Source organism: Rhododendron vialii, chromosome 2a (assembly GCF_030253575.1).
Source record: "Rhododendron vialii isolate Sample 1 chromosome 2a, ASM3025357v1".
Classification (NCBI taxonomy): Eukaryota; Viridiplantae; Streptophyta; class Magnoliopsida; order Ericales; family Ericaceae; genus Rhododendron; species Rhododendron vialii.
Genome location: NC_080558.1, coordinates 19,295,005 through 19,302,996, shown reverse-complemented (window position 1 = coordinate 19,302,996; position 7,992 = coordinate 19,295,005).

Below are 7,992 nucleotides of genomic sequence, written 5' to 3'. Positions count from 1 at the left end.
TAACAGCCTCTGTTCCATATGCTAATGAATAGGGGGTCTCTCCCGTAGACCTCCTAGAAATTGTTTGGTGTGCCCACAGGACCAGTGGTAATTCGTCGAGCCATTTTCCCTTTGCTTTGTCCAACCTCTTCTTGATCCCGTCAAGGATGGTTTTGTTTGACACCTCTACCTGCCTATTACTCTAAGGGTAGGCTGGGGTTGAGTAGTAATTACTTATGCCATTGTGTAGTAATTACTTATGCCATTGTAGACACCCCAATCTGGGCTTCCAGATTAGTTTACTTACGGCTTTTGATTCCCCAATGATGAAATGGATCGAGAACACCCTGGGAATGATAGCGTGTTTGAGCTTTAAGAGTTTGCAAAACCCTTGAACCTAACCTAGCCTAAGCCACTTCAAAAACCAAAAACCTTACTGGTCCGCGCCAGGGCGCAACCATCCTACGCTAGGGCGCACCATCGCGCGCCCGACTCACTCCATCGCGCGACAGAGCGCCAGGGCGCACCATCGCGTGACAGACTGACTCCGTCACGCGATGGTCCAACCTACCACCAACCGTTCTGAAGGAGGACAGTTAGCCACCAATGCAACCTTAGCCAGGCCTCGTGGACTGGCCGAACTCCTCTGTTTCCAACCAGATTCACCCCCATCTCCTCCTATAAATACCCTCCATTTGTTCTCTTTCAAAGGGTTACCAAATTTTAAGCCCAAAGGAGGATTACACTCATAATCCTCCATTTTCACACTTCAACCATCCAAGAACAAAGCTCGTTCTTACACCTCAATCTTTTCAAACACCTCAATCAAACCTCAAAGCTCGAATTCGTTTCATACTCAACCAAAGGTATAGCATACCTACTATCTTTCTGTTCTGATCCCTGAGGGGGGGTGGCAGGGCCAAGGCTGGTAATTAATACCAGTCCTGGTCCTAAAGCTGGCAAGGTTTCAAAAACTGTCGTGGTAGGAACCAGCGCGCGATGGTCCCACTCTCACGCGCGACACTCTGTTGTTGCACGCGATGGACTGCGTGGGGATTGGTTTCCTACTGTTTTATGCTTTATTATGTTATAGATCACTGTTAAGCATGTTAAAAATCAGTTTACTGCTTTCCTTTGTTAGAAATTGCTAGTATGTAGTTCAATTTGCATGTCTGCAGTTTTGGAGTACCCCTGGAATCCTTCTGGACCTGTCCCAGAACCCAGAAATGTGTAAAACCAAACACTGGTCTGCGCCAGGGCGCACCATCGCGCGCCAGACTGGCTCCATCGGGCGACAGAGCGCCAGGGCGCACCATCGCGCACCAGACTGGCTCCGTCGCGCGATAGTATGTCTCTAACCAGTGAGTGGCCTTGCACGGGTAGCTTAGTTTTAGGTCATTATTTTGTCCCCATACTGTTTATGGGGTGTTTTATTAATTTGTAGGGCTTTACAACCTTTAAACTGTATATTATGCTGCTTATAACTACGTGGTTTGTCCTGGGTGTGCACTGGTCCTTCCAGAGTCCAAAGGGTTTGAGAATAAGAGCTGTGGGTTTGAGCTCACCGGCGCGGGCGTGTCTTGGGGCTGTGCGCGCAAGAGTAAACAGCATGCAGTGACTCGTTCAGTGCATGCTGGTTTCTTCCTATGCACGTCACTCCAAAACAGGGGCCTCCCAGTTTGTTTAAACTCCCACAGCAGTCTGTTCTCATCCTATACTAACTGCTCATCCATGCTATCATTCACATCCTGCAAACATGTTACAGCTTTAATCCCTTAAACTGTTCCCCCGCCCTAAATGGCTAAGGAATTGATTAATCAAACAGAATCGCAAATAAATATTTTCGCAAATGCCTAAGTAGAGACTGATCTCCGGATTGGGCGAGAGGGGTGCCATAAAACCCTTCCCCTCTCGTAACCTGGCTCCCGAACCCAGATATGGTTATGACGGACTGGTTCCTTAACTTTTTCAAATCAAACAGCGCGACAAGTGCTTCGAAATACGGTTCCTTGGGTGTCGAACCTTCAAAACCCGAGTGGCGACTCTGTATTTTGCGAGTGCTTGCTTCCCCGCTCGCGCTCCCTCGATCTGGGCCCTTGCATTTTGGAATCCGGAAATTCCAAGGGCACGCTGCCCACAGTGGCGACTCTGCTGGGGATCGAATCAATATTGGTCTATACTTAGATTTTAATACGCTTGAGAACAATCCCACAAAAGCCTATCAAAATAGTGAGCTTCGCGCTGCTAAAGAAAAGATTGGTGATTTAACAAGACCTCGTGTCCGGCCATCCTAACTGGGGCTTTTTCGATTGTTCTCTTGTGTAGTTTCTTTTAAGTATTGACTAAATAAAGAGAGCCAAAATTGAAATGGCATTTGCGAATTTGCGATTCTGTTCCATTAATCAAATTCTTTAGCATTTTTCATATGCATCGATGTGGGATAAAGCCGCGTTGGATCGTTTTGGCAATCCAACACGGTTTACCGGAGCCCGGGGACCCCGAATGACCGACAACCTTCGACGATGATGAGTCATATATTCTACCGTTTGACTGTTGCTCTGCGATTACACGGGCAGCGGGAGGTATATCTTGGCTCTAGTCCGAGGAACCCGTTACAAACCAAAACCAGCCTTTGCATATACAAAGCACTAGAACTCTCCAAACTAGGACAGATACCCACAGGGTAAGATTATTTGCATCTAACCCCACATACTGTCTACGTGTTATTGCTTTCCCTATCGCATGTACTGTACATACATACCGTTTTGCATAGGAGCATGTTTAGGGTGGCTTCTAAGTTGTATCTCTTTCGAGTCTGTCTTATGCTTATTAGGACGCTGCTAGACCCGATGAAGAGTCGTGCATCTCGATGGTACACATTACTAATTTTCAAAGTCCTTAGATCAGCGAGACTTTGAGGAATCAAACCTTTTTAAGCCCTTGGCTCATGCCCAATTGAAGTTTCAACCAAAAATAAGGAACCACAAAGTATGGATGCCGTGTCACTGGCACTACCCAGGTTGAAGTGCGAAGTCACTATACACTGCGGCGTTCAAAGTTAAGGTGCCATGTCATCAATACCGAGTTGTTTCGAATTCTAAGTTGAAACTTCAAGAACAAAATAGACAAAGGCTTAGTCTGTTTTGACATCTCTTAGTGTTAGTCGATCTGTTCAAAGGATACACCTCGAAAAGAAATCCGAGGATTTTGGCAGCTTCCGAGCATCATAAGATAGACTCGTCTTTAGTTGTAGAGTCTAGGAGGACACCGACGATGGCAACACGTGCATTGCATTCTAATTGCTGCAAGAACCCCACTGAGTTCTCGTTTACTTTGCTGTCCAAAGCTCTAGGCCATCTCATTGAAGGGAATAGCCAAACCTACTTGGGAACCTGTGCTGGGACTATTTCACTGTCACTTTCGAATCCAGAATGGCAGCACAAACAGAGCTGGCTGAGCTGAAGAAGGCTATAAAGGAAATAAGCCACAAGATGGACAAACAAATGGTTATGGTCTAGGGACTGGTTGGCCTCTTTACCTCCACAGCCCCACAGCCAGATATAGGGCTAGTCAAAGAACCTCCTCATGCCTACCAGTCTCCAACGGTCGGAATCAAACTATGCTTAGGAGACATGTTCAACGACCTAGTTGAATTCCATGAGGCTAAGACTCACTCGAAGGAGGATGTTGATTCCTTTGTCGAAGCCATTGCCAAAGGGGAGGACATGCTTAGTGATGAATTCAGCCCCAATGGCAAAAGAATGCATCCTGTTAATGAGGCAATGTGTTACAACTACAAAGCAAACAAGGGTCCTGCTTTGAACTCTCAATTCACTCGCCAGAACCCACCGAGGGTTTTCTCATATTTCGATGCACCTTTAGCCTCGGTCTATGAGAGGCTCATCGACGCTGGTTCCATCAAGCCCCTCAATCCAACTTCATTGCCCAAGAATCCCTCTGCCAATTTCAAATATAACCTCTTTTGCACCTACCATCAAATGCCTGGCCATTCAACCAATGCCTGTTTTCGGCTTCGGCATGCCATTCAAGATCTCATCGATTGTGGCATCATCCTAGCCCCATCTCCATCAAAAGTTACCACATCCAAACCTATCCCCAATATCATCCCAAAAAAATCAACCCAAGCCGACTGTACCCATCCCGTCCGAGCCTGAGGACAGCTTCCTGGCACCAGTTTGTGCAATTGAGACTTTCTCTGCCAACATCTGGACTAATAGTAATGAGGGCCTTGCAAAGGGGAGGACTGACCGGCTGAGGTCCATTGATCAAAAGAGCACTGAGTAGGTTTGGTCGAAGAAACTGAGGAAGCTGAAGTGTTGTTGCTTGGGCCTGACACCTGCTGGATCCTACCTCTTTTTGTGGAAGCTATGGGTAGCTTTTTAAATATTGCATTTTCAAACCGTGTCTAGTTTGCATTGGCATTTTGTTTGAGTCTGACACAGAGTCTTTTGAGTCGTCTAAATCTAGCTCTGAGTCGGAGGTTGTGCCTCTTGGCCTTCCACGTCGTAGCTTTTGTTTCAAGTTTTGAGCCTGCTATACTTGGCAACCCCGAGAGGCTTTCTTTATGATATGCATTATCTTGCTTCTAAGTACTTCGCTGACCTTTGAATAAATTGTGTTGACCCTGATGACGAAGGGATAGATTTCGGTGGGATCATCCCCAAGGAAATGTGTTCCCTCGTCGAAAGGGAAGACGAAAGGCATGCTCAGCCTATTAATTGAAATTGTAGTTTTCAATAAACTTGAGAGATGAGGTAGACCTCCAAAAGGTTCAAAGTTGGTTCAACACTGTCCCCAGAGGAGCATTGCGCCCGATCAGACAGGCTCGAAGAGTTCATTAACATCCTGGCGTGGTCTCACAGAAGACACGCCTGGCGTTGATCCTAAGACGAAGAAGCATCAAACCCCCTGCTATCGGGTGCCAATCCAGAAAGCAGAAGCTCAGAAGGCTCCGGGCCTCGTACCGTGGTCAAAAAGCAACGACAGCGGCGTTCCGCCAAGTACAAATGGGGAAATGCACAAAATGGCTCGGAGCAAGGCATTTCCAACCGAAGCACTCTTGACTCTTCGTCATCAAAGCCATTTTATCTAGGGCTGCAGCCAAAGATCATCAACCTCGATGGTAACAATTCAATACTTTGGTCAGCCTGGATCAATTCAAAAGCTACCTTTTCCCTGAGAGAAGCTCGTTGGGCTGAAAACCCCAAGGGTGGGCAATTCCAAGCAAAAGTAAGAGCAAGCCTGCTAGACCAAGAAACTATGAAGGAGGTCTAGGCAAAAGTAAAGGCAACATTTGAAAGCTCGCTAGACCGAAAACCCGAATGGGCGGTTCTAGGCAAAAGTTAGAGCGTAAAAGGTGAGGTAAAATACTCGAATGAACCTTAGCCTGAACTACGTTTTGACCTGATTCCCTAGCTTGGGATACGTAGGCAGTCTCTCTTTGAGACTCGGTCACAATCTATCAATTGGATCCATGGTTGACGTTTGGTACGCATCAAAGGTCGAAGAAGATCGAAGATCGAGCTGCATGGGAGGCGTCTGAAAGGGGAAAAACCTTTTGTCTTTCAGTTTTATTGCAAACTACTAATTCAATTTCAAAGCTGAGCATAAAGCCTTAAAAGATTTTAAGCATAAAAAACAGAATGAAATGCTGGCGAGGCCTAACGGCTCACAGTTTATTCTAAGTTCAGCGAAGTTTGGTGTGAGCAGTTGCAGTAGCTTTGCAGTCATGTGCGCTAGTTTGAGGTTCACACGCACTTATTCGTAGTTATGTGCATTGGTCTTAATCCTACGCGTGCTTTTTCAATTCGTGCAGCGATCAATAGCAGTCAGCTACTGCCTTCGAGTCCTGTTCAAGGGGCTTTTACCAAGTTTTGTCATGCTGTGCAGACCTAATGTGACTGCACGAGGGTGTCGATTTCAGTCCAGGCCTATATGTGTCTTTATCTGCTTCTTATGTCCGTTTTTGTGGCATTTTTCTAGATTTCAATCCATCGTCATGTCGATATGCTTTTCTCAGTTCTATTTGTTCATCCAGGTCACCGTACATATGTTTGACCTTACAAGTGTCAGTTTCACCTGTCTAAAGGGATATTGTGAGTTTTGGCACGTTAATGCCCAAAATTTCATTATTTTCTATGTGTCTAAGAGTCTGTGTCGCATCCTGGGGCTCTTTCTCCCTTTTCGTTTGAGCTAGGCGAGTCTGTACACATATGTGTGTCTGTGTGTTGACTCAATTCACTTGTCAATGCAAATTAGATATTAGCGCATGGTTTATGTGTCAATAAATTGGAAAAATGCAATTTTTACATTGCTACCCTTGCTTCTGTAATCCATAAGCTGTGGAATCTTATGGACGGCAAGGGCACGTCAGCCCAAGGCCAGGCAAAGCATATCTCTAGGGCTTATCCGCCCAAGCATCAAAGAAAGGGCATATAGGCCCAATGCCGCACCGCTATATGTCAACTGGGCACGCCGGCCTGCTCAAGCGTCTCTCTATCTGGATGCGCATCTCAGAAGCAAAAGATAGTAAAGTACTGGGGCTTAGTGATAGCCCTTAAGCATCGTTGTCCTCTTAGGAGCCGCCCTTAGCTTGTGTCTGCATTTTCAATTTGTGCATTTATACAACATTGCATATTGTGTATCAAATGTTTAAAGCAGAAAAATTCTATCAAGTGTCAAAGCATGCCTATACGATATCGAAGGTAGCAAGTAAACAGGATTTTGGAAATCATGCCTGTGGCCTAGTTCCTATTAGGACTGGAACCAGAATTGCTTCTTTGGGATAGTGCAAATATGGGGGAGTGCCATGTGCCACTTTCCAAATCTCGCTTGTCATGGTAACCATCAAGCACACAGCCTTGCCATCCTACTCTGCTAGCACTTGGAATGCACTTTGGGGAATCAGAATTCAATCCAATCTCAACGGCTCGATCATTCTGCACACTGATCCGCCCGATCCAAATCAACGACAGCCGGTCCTGTCCATTTCTCAACGGCTCGATCATTCTGCACAGTGATCTGCCCATCTCAATCAACGACATCCGGTCCTGTCCATTTCTCAACGGCTCGATCATTCTGCACACTGATCTGCCCATCTCAATCAACGATTGCCGGTCCTGTCCATTTCTCAACGGCTTGATCATTCTGCACACTGATCTGCCCATCTCAATCAACGACATCCGGTCCTGTCCATTTCTCAACGGCTCGATCATTCTGCACACTGATCTGCCCATCTCAATCAACGACAGCCGGTCCTGTCCATTTCTCAACGGCTCGATCATTCTGCACATTGATCTGCCCATCTCAATCAACGACAGCCGGTATTGTCCATTTCTCAACCGCTCGATCATTCTGCACACTGATCTCCCCATCTCAATCAACGACAGCCGGTCCTGTCCATTTCTCAACGGCTCGATCATTCTGCACACTGATCTGCCCATCTCAATCAACGACAGCCGGTCCTGTCCATTTCTCAACGGCTCGATCATTCTGCACACTGATCTGCCCGTCTCAAATCATTGACGGTCAGCCATAGCGTCCTAATCAACCCGATGGTCACTCATATCATCAACGACGGTTAGCCATATCGTCCAATTCAATCAACCTGATGGTCAGCCATATCATCAACGATGGTCAGCCATATCGTCCAACTCAATCAACCTGATGGTCCGCCATATCATCAACGACGGTCAGCCATATCGTCCAACTCAATCAACCCGATGGTCAGCCATATCATCAACGACGGTCAGCCATATCGTCCGACCCAATCAACCTGATGGTCCGCCATATCATCAACGACGGTCAGCCATATCGTCCGACCCAACCAACCTGATGGTCAGCGATATCATCAACGATGGTCAGCCATATCGTCCGACCCAATCAACCTGATGGTCCGCCATATCATCAATGACGGTCAACCATATCGTCCGACCCAATCAACCCGATGGTCAGCCATATCATCAACGATGGTCAGCCATATCGTCCGACCCA